At 42.8% G+C, this 15,340-nt stretch overlaps 1 protein-coding gene across 1 annotated transcript in view; it reads left to right on the top strand.

Annotated features, from left to right (window-relative positions):
- MYO10 (myosin X) overlaps window positions 1-15,340 on the top strand; it is a 522,066-nt gene that overhangs the window by 36,332 nt on the left and 470,394 nt on the right. The window lies entirely within an intron of this gene.

Genomic DNA, 15,340 nt, shown 5'->3' with positions numbered 1-15,340 from the left:
ACAAATGCATTTACATAAAATATTAACATTACAGCACAATAAACTTATTAGAAAAAATGACAAAAATTATTTCCCCCCCCCATTTATCCAATTGAATAATAAATCATAAAAATCCTATATATATCCTATCCATACCTCCTAATCAGTACCAAACCATACCCCCTTCCCCCCCTCCCCGCCCGGATGTGTATATTTTCTTCATTTAGATAAATAAGTCAATCCTTACAATATTTAGTTAATGGTTCCCAAACATCCATAATTTTTTTGTAACTTCCCTTGAAAGGTTAAGTGACTTGCCCAGGGTCACAAGGAAAGGCACTGGGATCAAACTTACAATTAGACATAATTTGTCCCCATCCCCGCGGATAACCGTGAGAAACTATCTCGTGTCATCCTTTAGTGCAGGTCCTCGAGATTTATTGGCAGGCCAGGTTTTCAGGATATCTACAATGAATATGCATATGAGAGATTTGCCTGCACTGCCTTGTTGGTATGCAAATCTCTCTCTCATGCATATCATTGTGGATATCCTGAAAACCTGGCCTGCCAGTAGATCTCGAGGACCGGACTTGGGCAGCCCTGCTTTAGTGTATCTCAACCTCGGTCCTTATACACCAGCATTCTTCAATGCAAGGCTTGAGGGTCAGTGGCTGTGCCCATTCATACTTTGATTCTTCTCTCTCTCCTTAAAGAATGACACGAGGATGGTTTCCCACGGGGACAGGGACAAATTTTGGCCCCGTGTCGGTTTCTGCTTGCAACCTCAGGGCCATACCTCTACTTCTTTTAACTAATTATAGCTCTAAAGAAAAGTTATACTGTTTTGAAAGTCTGATTGGAGAGGGAAGTAGGGTCATATGGGATAGTAATATTCCATATGGTGAAGATTTAGATATTTGGGCACTTGAGGGGTGGTGAGGTAAGCCTATGTTTGTCTTTTATGGTTAAGACCAACCTTAAAATAACCTTTAATTTTTTTCCCTTTTTTTCAATCCTAGCCAGACCTGGTTTCAGGTGTCTGTCAAACAGAGAAAACGAATTAAGGTTCTGACTTTATTGTTTTAAGGAAAGTTGCATAAACACACTTGGGGCACAACTAAAAACTTAAACAAAGGACCTTTCTTTCTTTGAAACTGCAACACTAGTTTACTGCAAAAGCCAACAAACAGCACTGAATGAGGTGAGGGAAGAGAGTTGGATCCCATGCCTGTTTTTTAATGAACACCTGGTCTTTCCTCTTTATCCTGCCAGATCAGTCAAAATGAATGTGTATGCCCTACTGCCAGCAGATGGAGATGGAGAAAAACTGTTAACCTTCCTGGCACACCAATCAAAATTACTCTGCCTCCAGCAGAAGAGGAAGAGACTGGTGCATTAGTAAAAGGCTCTTTGATCAGAGAAGTCTTTGAGTGTTTCTGGGGTTGGTGGGTATCTACATCTTAGATCAGTGGTCTCAAACTCACAGCCCACCAGGTACTATTTTGAGGGCCTCGGTATGTTTTTCATAATCGCAAAAGTAAAATTAAAACAGTTTCTTGATCATATGTCTCTTTAGCTATAAATTACACTATTATTATTAAGACTTAGCCAAAAGGAAAGATTTATAAACTATAAAGAGTTTTACCTCATGCAAAGTTGTCATTTCTTTAATAAGACATTAACTCTTTTTTTCTGAGGCCCTCCAAGTACCTATGAATCCAAAATGTGGCCCTGCAAAAGGTTTGAGTTTGAGACCACTGTCCTGGATGGTACTCTTGACTCTTCTTCTGCCCTTAGGGAAGCTGGTATTTATCTTTCTTGGTTCCAGCAGCTCTGAGGCCTAATAAACTAAGGCAGTGGTTCCCAACCCTGTCTTGGAGGACCACCAGGCTATTCGGGTTTTCAGGCTAGCCCTAATGAATATGTATGAGAGAGATTTGCATATAATGGATGTGACAGGCATGCAGAGCTGCTCCATGCATATTCATTAGGGCTATCCTGAAAACCCGATTGGCCTGGTGGTCTTCCAGGATAGGGTTGGGAACCACAGAACTAAGGCATTATTGCACAGCTGCCGGTGGCATAACCACCATTGGGTGGATTCAGCAGTCAGGCAGGAGTTGGGGAACCACCTGCTGCTGGACAGGTTGAAATTGAAGGAAGGGTGGCAGTAGCAGTGGTGATGTGCTGAGAGGAGGCAAGTGACGATGGACACCATATTTAGCTCTTGACGGTGTTGCTGCGATACCTCGGTATCCTTGTGATCATGCCATAGTGCTACTTCCTAAACCCTACTTTGATGAGTCCTGAATCCAACCACTAGGTGTTGCCATTATGCAATGACTAGGACTCCATCCACACTGGAGCCTGTTTCCAATTCCTTTCCTCCTATTTTTTTTTTTTTAAACCATTATTGCTCGGCACCATGCTTTAAAAAGCCACAGCTGTAGAGAACAACTTTTACTGTGACATTTGCTTTGGAGTATGATAAGAGATCTAATTCTTTGCACTTATTTTAGACATATTAATGAGCAATTTCTCGGTTCATCAATCCGTTTATTTCCTGATATATCACAAGTGTCACAGAGAAGAAGGAAGGACTTTTTGGCATATCGGTCTAGAGTCCTCGCTCTGGGAACCACTTTTATATATAAAAAAAATTTCCTGCAAAATGCTGTTTCATTTGGCAGTAAAAATTTTTCTTTTTTTTGAACCAAATTAATTGCTGGATTTTATTGTGGCAAAAAGAGGGGGCGTTGAGTAGTGATTTTTATGCCGCCTAGAAGTCTGATTAGGCGGTATAAGAAATTTTAAATAAACTTGAAACTTAAAATAACTTCTCCCATAGATTAACACGATCTGGCTGCTGGTTTAGCACTTCCAGTGCTGTTTTCTTTGAAAATGTAAAATAATTTGCTTCTGTATTGTTACTTTTCTTGGCCCCTAAAAGATAGTTGACTAAATAAAGGAAAAATTTCTGATTGTTGGTGATTTTTTTTTTCTCTCCACTGTGTATAATTTCCTTGATATTTATGAATCTGTATTAAAGTATTGATATGCTTGTCTTTAAGTTTGTAATTCATAAATAAAATAAAAAAATTTAAAAGCCACAACTGCCACACAGGGGCTGGTGTTATATGCAGGGTATGTCTTGGGGAAGTGAAAGGGTTAAGCCTCTTCCAGGATGGTGCAATACTGGGAGTAGTGGCATAAGCTGACCTATAAAGTCTGTTCTCCTGCCTCAGGCTATGTAACTGAACTGGTTGTCCTCTCCCTGTGAGGTTGATCTAACAAAGTATAAAATTTGTGTTTTTTTCCCCCTCTTATATGAAGATTCTGTCCTACTTTTTACTTAGATTTATCTCCATAAAGCTGCTTAATGGTAGATACTGTGTACCCATAACAGAATCTCAGTTAGCTGAAAGCAACAGTCCTTGCCAAAAAAAGGTTGGCTTAAATTAAGCAAACTCTTAATACACCAGGTTTTAAAGAATTTTTGTTTAGATTTAGAGTGAGGTTGTAAAGAAAGAAGAACAGGGGCAAATAAACAGTTAATTCTGTGAAGGATCTTGACAGTATTTTGCTCGATACAACAAGCTATTTAAATCTTGGTGCTTAAGTCACTTAGGGGGGAAGATTCTTAAAACTTTAAAGTGGTCACTAAACCGGTTCCAGTTGATTTAGCACTCATGTGTTTTAGCGGAAGATTAGAAAAATGGCTTATCGTGGTCTTTTCTAGCTTCTAGCAGTCTCCAACTCTGCCATGCAAATGTATTTCAATGAGGTTATTAATATTTAAATGAGCACTCCAGGCAATTCTCTGTTATTGCCGGGTGATTCCCTAACCTCACTGACCATTTGTTATCAAATTTTCCAGCAGGTCTGAGCTGTCCTAGCCTTTCTGATCAGTGCCTGAGTGCTGATTGGCTCAGGTATTGAACAGGAAAGTAAGGCTTGATAGCTCAGACCTGCCAGAAAATTTTGCCACCATCAAGCAACCCCACCCCCCCAGCAGCAGGAGGAATGCCTACTCCTGCCGCCAGCAAACCCCCCCCCCTCGGCAGTAGGAGAGATGCCCATTCCCCTCCTGCCACCAAGCAAAACCCCTGCCACCCCTCCCATCAGTGGGAGAGATGCCCACTCTCTTCTGCTGCTGTCATCATGCCCCCCTCCCATGACTGGCATTGCTATCTTCCTCTCCCCACCCTGAAAACCAGTACTCCTATCCTCCACCAACCGCTCCCCCACCCTAGACTGACATCGCAGAAGCCGATGCCCACGCTCTGTGCTGGTGATGGGCCTTGAGCATCTGCACAACCTGAAAGCTTGCTGGACTTCCTTCGAGAATCCCAGAGAGGGCGGGAGCCAGCAGGCCTTGAGCACTCGCAGACGCTCAATGTCTTCACCTGCACAGAGCATGGGCATCTGCTTCCTAAGTCCTGAAACTGTTAAGTGTGATGTCGGTCTGGGGTGGGTAGTGAAGGTCAAAAGTGCCTAAGTCACTGTTCTTCAATTCTCCAGCGCCGCCATGACCTCCTCAGTACTTTTTCTTTTGCTGCGGTCCACCCTCTTTCGAAGCAACTTCCTGTTTCTGCCTGGGTGGACCGCAGCAAAGGATGGTGCAGAGAAGGCCGTTTGGGCAGCACAAGAGAATTACAGTGATACCTTAGTTTGCAAGCATAATTCGTTCCAGAAGCATGCTCGTAAACCTAAAGACTCTCTACAAGGGGAAAACTGACAGGAAATTGGTGTTTTTTTTAAAAAAAAGCTAAATCATGCAGGCTGTAATGTGTACTTGCACAAGGTATTCACATAATATCCAATTATAGAAGGGATTGAAGTAGATGCTAACACCTTTCTTCCCCACCCCCTAAAAAAAGCCTAAACATGTTCTAATATTGTCAAAATAGCATAGTAGTAAAATGCAAAAACATAACAAACCAGTTGGCCAGGACACACCTTGAAATTTCTGTAGAAACTTTGGGAAGGAAACAGAACATCAGTCAAAAGCAATGGTTTCATTATTGGAGGATCTGCCAAATTACCACAGATTTTGGATAGAACTATACAAGAGGAAAAGAAAAGGGTGGTGATGACTGAGACACTGCAGTTGTGAAGAGGGTTAAAATCCCCAGACCACTTCCTGATAGCTCATTTCCTTTATCCATTTGTTAATGGTCATGCTCTTTCCCTTTTTTCTTTTTTCTTGTTCCCTGGTGAGGAACGCTACTAGAAGGTACAGTGGACTAGGTAACCATTCAGTAATGGGAAGCTTCTATGAAAAATGAACAGTGAGGAAAAATAAAGCTTTGCATCAGGCACATATCTTAACTGTATTGATTTACTAGTTAAATTAAATCAGAGGTGACTTAGGTGGAAGCTCACGTAGGAGTGGAAAACCTTTTTCTTTCTCTTTCTCTCTCTCTTATTCACACAATTGGAATAGGTATGATTTTTAGCCATTTATAGGTTAATCAAAAATTGAAATATGGGTAATTACCCATAACATGCAACTCAAATCGGTATTGATAATTAACTAGTAAGAGAAAACTCTGCATCCCCTTAAAAAAAAAAGAAAAAAGTAAGGAATAGTACAAATTAAACAGAGCAACAACTAACAGCCTGAAACTAAACAGGCATACAGAAGAATGTCTTGTGACGCTTGACCAGCTGGGAATAATCGCCCTGAAAACGGATTAAGGCTGTGAACGACCTGAAAGGAGGTCACCTCTTCAAGGATCCTTTCTGTAATGATCAAGTAATGTCATGCAAAAAAAGATGTAGGTTGGCTGTATTTCCACAGGTACGGCACAGAGAAATGAGAAAAGGTCTCGTCTGGCAGCTTGTACAGTGGAAACATAGAAACATAGAAATAGATGGCAGATAAGGGCCACGGCCCATCTAGTCTGCCCACCCCAATGACCCTCCCCTACCTTTCTCTGTGAATAGATCCCACGTGTCTGTCCCATTTGGCCTTAAAATCAGGCACGCTGCTGGCCTCAATCACCTGAAGTGGAAGACTATTCCAGCGATCAACCACCCTTGGAAGGCTGCATAGACTTGACACAGGGCCACTGGACCTCTCTACAGAGATCCTTTTAAAGAGCAATCCTGGCAAGAGGAGCCATGAGTCTGTGCTGTCATGTTGATGAGATGGAAGGTTCTTGTTATGAGGTCATTACGCCAAGAAAGCATAGATTGTGAGGAGGCTGAGCATATATGAGACGTACCTTTCTTTATTACTAGCCACCTATTGCTCTTAGATATCTCAAATAGGCCTCATGTGTATAACCTCACTTATAGGGTTTTGTTTTCCTGAATAAGGTTTTTGTTTTTCTATCAAGCTACTTTATTTCAAACGCACTTTCTTATCAAACTTTTAGGAAGTCAGTCAATAAATTTCTCTGACTCCATTTCTGCCTTGATGTATTTTTTTAAAATACTCCCAGATAAATTTGATTAATCTTAACACGCTAATGTAATCTCAAATGTTTTTTGTAATATCGTTGTCTGCATACAGTCTCTTCCTCTGTAAACCGCTCTGAACTGTATGTGGTATTGTGGTATATAAAAATAAAGTTATTATTATTATATTAAGGTCTGGCAGAATCCTGAGCACGGGGAAGCTTCATATAAACCGAGAACTTCTAATTAGAGCAAGGCACAAAGTACCTGCACATAATGTGTTCAGCGCTGTGTATGTCTAGTAGCACAAAATTAATGATTAGCAGCTGGCATAGTTGTTCAGGTCTTGTTCATTGGCTAGTGACATGACTATCTAGATCAGGGTGGGCAACCTCAGTCCTCGAGGACTACAATCCAGTCTGGTTTTCAGGATTTCTCCCAATGAATATGCATGAGATCTATTTGCATGTGCTGCCTCCATTGTATACAAATAGATCTGGTGCATATTCAATGGTGAAAATCCTGAAAACCCGATCTGGTTGTGGCCCTTACGCTCAGATGTTGCCCACTTCTGATACAGAACATGCAGCTTTGCAGGTCATGACTGGGGGCCAGATTCTCTAAGCTTTGACGCCAAGGTAAAAAAATACCGTGGTGGGAACAATTTTTGTTTTACTGGTGATTTTCAGCAGAATAGCAAGCAAATTATCCCCTCCCCACTTTTTACAAAACTGTAGTGCGGTTTGTAGCACTTGCCGCGGTGGTAACAGCTCCAACGCTCATAGGAATTCTGTGAACATTGGAGCTGATACTGCCATGGTTGGCACTAAAATCCGCACTACAGTTTTGTAAAAGGAGGGGTATATGCATGCTGTGTGTGCGGAAAATCGCAAACAAGCAAGGAGAGCTGGGGCTGCATTTTTTTAATGGGCACAGTTTTGTGTGCACAACACACACACAACTTTGCCTAAAAAAAACAAGAAACACCTGACAAGCCCCCACCACATCAAGCCTGGTGGTCTAGTGGGCTGTTCCCCCGACCCCCCCCATCTTTTTTTTTAGAAGACTGGCAGGAGAGATGCTCACTCTCTTCTTCCTCTTCAAAATAGCAGGCCTTCCCCTTCCCGGTGCATCCTGGGATACACCTGGGAGGGGCCTAAGGCCCTGATTGGCCTAGGTGCCTAAGACCCCTCCTATGAGTCTTAGGCCTCTTCCTCCCAATGCATCCAGGGTGTACTGGGAAGGACCCAATTGGCCCAGGAGCCATTTTGAAGAGGCAGGCCTGCCGGTGGGAGGGAGTGTGCATCCCTCCTGCCAGTCTCCTAAAAAAAAAAAAATAAAGGTATTGGGGTGGGGTTGGGGGGGAACGGCCCAGGCTTGTGTGTGGGGGTTGTCGGGGGGGGGGGGAGTTTGCTGCCAGGCGGTACTAGAGGATCAGAAGGGGATGGCCCACTCGACCACCAGACTTGAGGTTGTTAGTAGGGGGAGCCTGTTGTGGGGGGTCCCCGAACCTTCAGCAGGAGGGAGTGGGCATTCCTCCTGCAGGTCTTCCACATGGGGGGTATATGTGGGGGGGAGGGGCAATGGTAGAGGGGAGGCACTACACCATCAGGTTTTTTTGGGCTCCATTTGAGAGGAATCGGGGCCATTCGTAGTGGCAGGTCTGAGAGCTGCTTTATTTTCCTGTCAGTGCCCGAGCCAATCGGCGCTCAGGCACTGACAGGAAATTAAGGCTACGCTAGCTCAGAAGCTACGCTAGCTCAGATTTTGCCAGTAAATATCTGCCCTGATTCCTCCAAAATGGGGGGGGGGGCATTCATTTTTGAGAATCACATGGAGAGGTCATTTTAATATTAATAACCTCGTTAAACTACAGATTTAATATTAGTGACCTCATTGTACTACATTTGCATAATACAATCGGAGACTGCTAGAAAGCACAGAAAAGCCCATGGTAAGCTGATTTAATAATCGGGTGGCAAAATATGTGCATTTAACAATGGTTTAGCGCCATGGTTAAATGCACAGTGGCTTTAGAGCAGGGGTGTCAAAGTCCCTCCTTGAGGGCCACAATCCAGTTGGGTTTTCAGGATTTCCCCAATGAATATGCATGAGATCTGTTAGCATACAATGAAAGCAGTGCATGCAAATAAATCTCATGCATATTCATTTGGGAAATCCTGAAAACCCGACTGGATTGCGGCCCTCAAGGAGGGACTTTCCCTGCTTTAGAGAATCTGGCTCTGGGTCCCCAAATGCTGAGGCACAGCAGGTGAAGGTCTTCTAAGTGGATGTTTGACACACACAGGACACAACCAAAAAGTCATTTTATGAAACAAAATGCTCATGTTAATTGAAGGAATGATAAAAAAAAAATTTTTTGGGGGGGAGAACTTGTTCACACATCCATTCAGCAGAGCACAGAGAAGGAAGAGAGTGTTGAACATACTCAGCACTGATCATTTTAAGTGTAAATCTCTTACATTTTTCTTGGAGTTTACTAGAATTATAGAAGATTTAAATTTATTGATGCACTGATCTGGTCCTGAAAAAGTCTCCTCCAAAGGTGTTTCCTTATTCTTATGTGGTAATGTAACTTTCTATCTATAGGACTATTCTTTCAGCTTCTGGCCTATTTTGCCAATGTCGTTCTCCCTCTTCACATCTTCACCGAGCATGTAAAAGGCGGTATTCTTGTTTCAGGGTGGTCCATTGATGGATTCACACTTTAGGCAGGGGCAACAGACGTGGCCACACAGTCCCATGCTCCTAGGGGGGGTCTCGTGCTTGATTAAATCAACTTCTCAACTGGCAGCTGACCAAAAGTTAAAGCTGCTTTTCCTCTCTCATCTTTCTCCTTAGCACCAATATTCTACTGTAGTCCCACTGCACTGTCGGCTAGCACTTACATTTCCTCCATTTCATTCCCCCTTTCCTTTTAGTTTCATGCTTCTCCGAAGTGCCATATTGCTTTCACTTCACCACCTCACACGTGTCATGTGATGCCAATTGCTCTCACCTTCCCAGCCAGGCTCCACCTAACGTCGGTGGCAGTCATATCAGCAGAGCAGAAGTGACTGGAAGGATCATTCATTTGAAACCTTAAGTCCTGGGAGGAGGTTGGGCCTGCAACTGCTAAAGCTGACCCTGACCCCAGGGAACATTTATTTGCTTCTCTTCACTCAAGGGAGCAGGTTTTTTCCAGAGAAAGGGGTTTCCTTTGAAAGGGACCTCAACACCAGGACCTTAAAAAACAAAAAAAAACATTCTCACTCTTTACTGAAGACAGATGCAAACCAAACATTGGTTTGAGGTAGTCTTTCTGCAGTTATATAGCATTAACTTAAACTACTCTAGTAGTTCACTTACAGTATTTCCTTATCTGTGTTTATAATGTCCTTTCAAATTTTTTTTTCCTAAGTTGAAGGAACTTTGTTGATCTGGGCCCTTCTGACTTGGGTCCAGATCCACAAAGTTCCTTCAACTTAGGAAAAAAATACCAGGTTTAGAGTGATTTTCTGGTCTATGCTCAGACAAATAACATGCAAATCGTATGCATGCTAAATGTGCAGAGTAACCCCAGTAAAGGAAGGGAGGAACCGTTCTGATCAGGGCTCTGGATCCGGCAGGGGAAGCTGCAATTCAGCAGAGCCGGCAGCTACTGCTTTCCCCTCTGCTGGCTCTCAGATGATTGCTGCTCAGGAGCCACCATCAGCTGGGCAGAGGAGGAGACAGGCAGATGCAGTCTTTTTTTTTTTTTTCCGTTGGGGGGGGGAGCGCAGGTTGTGGGCAGTTCCAGATCTGCTGGTAAATTTCCCACGTGGGGTGAGGGGAGGAGGAGGAGTTCCCTTTCATGCATCATAAGAAGAGCTCCATTAAAATACTAATGAGCTCCTTGTAATAGGGTTCTCGTAGGCTGCTATGAGGATTGGTATGAAGCCCCCAAGAACCCTATTGAGCTTAGGGAGGATAGCTTCTATGCCAGTAAAACTGCTTTAACTTCTTACTAGCTTTTGAGCATTGGGGTTTTAGTCTGAATCTCTCTTCTTGGGGATCCCTTTGCAAACAGGAATCTAAGCGGGGCTGCTCTTGTCCCTTCAAATTTGAGGGACGAAGTGGCTGCTTGACTCCTTAATTCGATAGCAGGCAGAGAGGTGTGTAAAACCTCTCTTTGTAACATTCACTTCACTTTACATTGAATACAATCAAAACTCAAGAGAGACTTCACAAGGGACATAAGCAAAATAGGCCTACAGGCCAAATCTAAAACACATTCTGTTATCTATCAGCAAATCCACACAGCAATGCAAAATCAACGACACCTTTTTAGAGTTCTCTGACGTGCATAGGGGCCACCATATAGCTATCCCAAAACAGGAGTGCTGTAATCGAACTGTATGCACTTCCTCTCTACACTGGAATCGTATGGTCCTGAAGGCAGGAACATACTAGGCAATCGAGGGACCTGAAAAAGATCCTTACAAATAAATACTGAAGAAGGTACTTAAATAGAACTCTTTATACTGAATGGCTTTCTTATATGGGCAACTGTGGTAATGGTATCTTTTGACTTTTTCCCCCGCCCCCTTTCGTAATCTTCAGCATGGTATATTGTTTCTATTGGACATTCAAAAGATGACACACATTTTCTAATACAGTATATCCCATAATATTTTATGGTTTTGAATTCCACAAGTTTGCAGCCTGGGTTTTTTTTTTTTTTTCTGAACATTGTGATTTGCTGCAGGTTTATAAATTTTTTGTGATCCTATGATAGCTTTGTAACTAGATTGAATAGTTTATGGTTTTTTATTAAGAACTTTATGTACCGCATAACAGCCTAAAAGGATCTAAGCGGTTTACAATACACAATTCATAATCATCAAGAAAAGAACTCCATTAAAAATAGAAAAGGAAAGATTAAGAGCAAAAGTTAATTTTTTTCCCCATAAAATATCGTAACAAATATCTCAGTAATAACAATTCTAATAGTAAAACAATAAAACACAGATCACAGTCCCAAACTCTATTCTCAGAGGAGAGAGCCAATTGGAAAAAAATGTGCTTTGATTTGGGTGGAAGGAACAAAATGAGCTTAAAACAGAAAAAGGATTTCCTCAGTTGACAGTCCACCTGTGCCCTGAGGAACTGGGCACTGAGAAATTGGAACAGAAAAAAAAAATGTAGGGACATAGATTGTATCCCTGGTGTGCCTCATGGTAGGGAAATTCACATGTTTTTAAGGGGATTGGAAATGAATGTGATACTTTCAGATTTCATTTAAAGATAAGTAATCTCTTCCGTTTTGCTGTTTCTTGAAAGAGTTTAATAGACATTGTTGTTAGAAATTTTTTTGGGGGGTGGGTGGGAGAAAGACTGTAAAATATTTAGAAATTCTAAAGTGAGCTCTGAGTTGCTTCTCCCTGTGGCCTTTATGAAGGAAGAAAAGGTAAAAGGAAAAAGTGGTTAGTATTGTTTCTGCAACACTAAGACCTAAGTTAGTAAGGGGCATTTTCATCACCTTAATCAATTGAGTCTATAACAGTATTCTTGATTAAATACAACGGATCATGGTCTCGGGAAAATTAAGCCTTATTATTCTAGGGTTTTTTTTGGTTTTTTTTCTTTTTCCTTTTCTACGTTTGACTGCGCACCATTGTTTTTCTGAAGCCGTTGCCCCAGCCAGCAGTCTGTGCCTCCTTTTTACAGGAAGGTGTGCGCATCCCTCCTTTTCCTGAATACTAGCACGGCTGCAATCCCAGTGCCAAGGAATAGCAAGAACAGAGGTTGTTCTGAGCATGTCTCCTCTTTGGGCAAGGTCTTACTCTGTTCTTTCTCATTTTTCTTTCCTTTAGCTCAAGTCACGATCAAGTGGTTGGGATTTGGGGGCCATGAGCCTCCATTCACAACTGTGCTGGGGAATTTTCTTCCTGTTCTTCCCCCTCCCCTTTTCCATCTGTCCTTGATCATTGTAGTGATGGTCCTGAGCCTGGGAACCAGGTAGTAGGGTACCTTCCAAAACTAGTATTATAAACTTTAAATCTGATCATAAGGTGGTATCCCTCCCAGGGGCTTTGAACACTCTTGTCTCTGCCACATCCTGAACACCAACCAAACCTAGGGTGGGAAAGGCCTAATCCACTGCACCAGCCTATGACAGAGGGGAGGGGGGGCACAGGGGGAGATGAGTGTTGAATAAACTGGTATCAGTTGGCAGGGCTAATGCACCGCATGATTCTCCACAATAACTTTTAATTTATTTTAGCTTCCTAAATGTTCTTTCCTATAAACAGTTGTGAATTGTGAATGTTTCTTTCCCCTTCCTCACCCCAAAGTTAGGTGGCGGATACAGGACATCCGTATAGATTTAAAAACTTTACAATATCTTTAAGTGGTTCTTTTTTTTTTAAGTCTAAGGATAATATCCTTCCTACATTTTGTCAGATTTTTTGTTTTGTCAAAACAGTGGCCTCAGACACCCGGAAATCCGTAATAAAGGACATCCTGCTCTACGACCTAGCCAAGAAAGCAAACTTCACTCCAAACAGATCAGAGTAGGAGAAGCGTTGTTGTAAGTGATAGGCTGTTGAAACAGTTGTGTAGTAATTCTTATAGGATGGTTCTAGCATTGCTACATAAGACCTGGCCTATGTACTTTTACTCTTGGTAAGCAAGACATAGTTTCATTCACAGGGCTAACTTTCAAAATCCTTCATGGCATCCTCCCTCCCTTTATCCCACTCTCCTGGAACTCCTCAAATCTTAATACCACCAGATCCACTCACAAATTAAAACTATCCTTCTCTTCATTAAAAGGCATTTCCCGTGTAGGAAAACTAGGGCCCTCCCTCCCCTTCAGATTCACTGAGCTCTGGAACAACCTTACCTCCCCCCTTCGAATCCTGAGCTCTCTCCAACTTTTCCACAAACATCTGAAAACCTGGCTGTTTTCAAAAATGTAATATTCACTCCATCTTTGACATCCTATGCCCTCCACATACTCCTCTCACTATATCCTTTAACCTTCATTGGCGTTCCTCTCTCTTCCAACTCTTGTAAACTGTGCCGAGCTCTGCGATTGTGGAGAGGATGCAGTATATAAACCTAAGGTTTAGTTTAGTTAGTTTAGTTTAGGGCTGGATCTTCAGAGCTTATGCAAGCATTGCATGACCTGATATGCTCACAATTTTCAAAAATGGTTTCTCATTTTTACAAACTCACTCCCTAACAATGTGGCACGTAGCATGTTGCAGAATGCCTCACTGTGGCAGGAGCACCATTCTGGGTCCCTGCTCCACAGTAGTGGGAGAGTGGGCTGCCCTGACGGGCCCCTGGAGCAGGTATTCTTCAAAACTGGAAGAAGGTATAAAAATGAGGTTGTATAGAGGGAGGAAGTGCTAGGTGGGCTTCCCATTTAAGGACCTGTTAAGGACTTTGGTCCTCTACTTCAGAAATGAAGGGAAAGACCAGGAGATTCTCTGAAATAAGGGGACATATGATGAAGGTGAAAGGGAATAGATTCGGCGTAATCTCAGAAAACCCTTTTTCATGGAAAGGGTGATAAGTGCTTGGAACTACAAGTGTTTGAAATTTGCTGACCTAGAAAAAATCTAAGGTCTGAAAACACTATCAGATTAAGTTTAGACAGGAAGATGTCTATTACTCATGTTAGAATTGGAACATCAATGATTTTTGTGTTGGAAAGATTAATTTTAAGAAAATGTTGAAAACGCATCTCTTTGTTAATGCTTTCCTATGAAAATGTTGCTATTTCTGTTCTTCCTGTAATATACAATGCTAATGAATATTTGGGTTTTAACTTTTTACAGTTTTATTGTTGAATGTTTAATTGCTAAGATGTTTGTCCATTGTTGTCCACATCTATGCGACTAAAGGGTGATCGGTATATTATGCATGTAACCAACATATTAACCGCATAGTTCTATGCAGTATACAAATTTTTAAATAATAAATAAAAAGTGTTTCTGAATTTAAGAAAGCTTGCGACAAGTATGTTGCATGTCTAAGGGAGAATAGGGCATAGTAGATGGCATGATTGGGCAAACTAGATAGGCCACAAGGTCTTTATATGCCTTCATTTGTTTTTGCCTTTGTTCTGTGTATATAGAAAGAGTGTGGTGGAGATTTTAGCCACAAACACCAAAATTATTCTTTTGTACTTGCATAGGTATCCTCCACATCCCTCAGCAATTCGGGGGTTCAGCTACACATGTATAATACAGCACATAGACAAATAGCACAGAGGTTATTAAAATTAAGAATTTATTTTCTTTTATAGCAACTCAATAAACCAGTTTTGAAGTGCCTTATGTACCATATTTTCACTCATATACCGCGCACCCGTGTAAAATGCGCACACGGGTATAGCGTGCGGGAAAACAACATTTATGTAAATAAATTTTTATATACCGCGCACACCCGTATACCGCGCATGCCACCCTGACTCTCCCATCGCCGCCCGACTTTCCTTTCGCCCGCCCCAACCCTCCTCTGGCCACCCCGACTCTCCTTTCACCCGTCCCGATTCTCCTCTCCCCCTTGAAGTCCTGTCCCCACCCTGAAAGCCTGATGCCCCCCCCCCTGACGTCCGATTCACCCCCCCGCAGGACCGCTCGCACCCCCACCCCGAAGGACCGCTCGCACGCACTCGCGCTTGCACCCCCACCCCGAAGGACCGCTCGCACGCACTCGTACCTGCACCCCCACCCCGAAGGACCGCTCGCACCCCCACAGCCTCCCGACCCCCCCCCTCAACATATAGAAGCTCCTACCGTTGTCCTGCTGCTTCCTCTTCCGGCGGTCCCGGCCCTTCTGTGAGCCCTACGTCTGCGCTGCTTCCTCTTCCGGTGGTCCCGCCCTTTCTGTCAGAGAAAGGCCGGGACCGCCGGAAGAGGAAGCAGCAGGACAACGGTAGGAGCTTCTACATGTTGAGGGG

The sequence above is a fragment of the Geotrypetes seraphini genome, chromosome 2 (assembly GCF_902459505.1).
Source record: "Geotrypetes seraphini chromosome 2, aGeoSer1.1, whole genome shotgun sequence".
Classification (NCBI taxonomy): Eukaryota; Metazoa; Chordata; class Amphibia; order Gymnophiona; family Dermophiidae; genus Geotrypetes; species Geotrypetes seraphini.
Note: the sequence above shows the minus strand (reverse complement) of the source record. Positions and strands in the feature narration are given on the sequence as shown.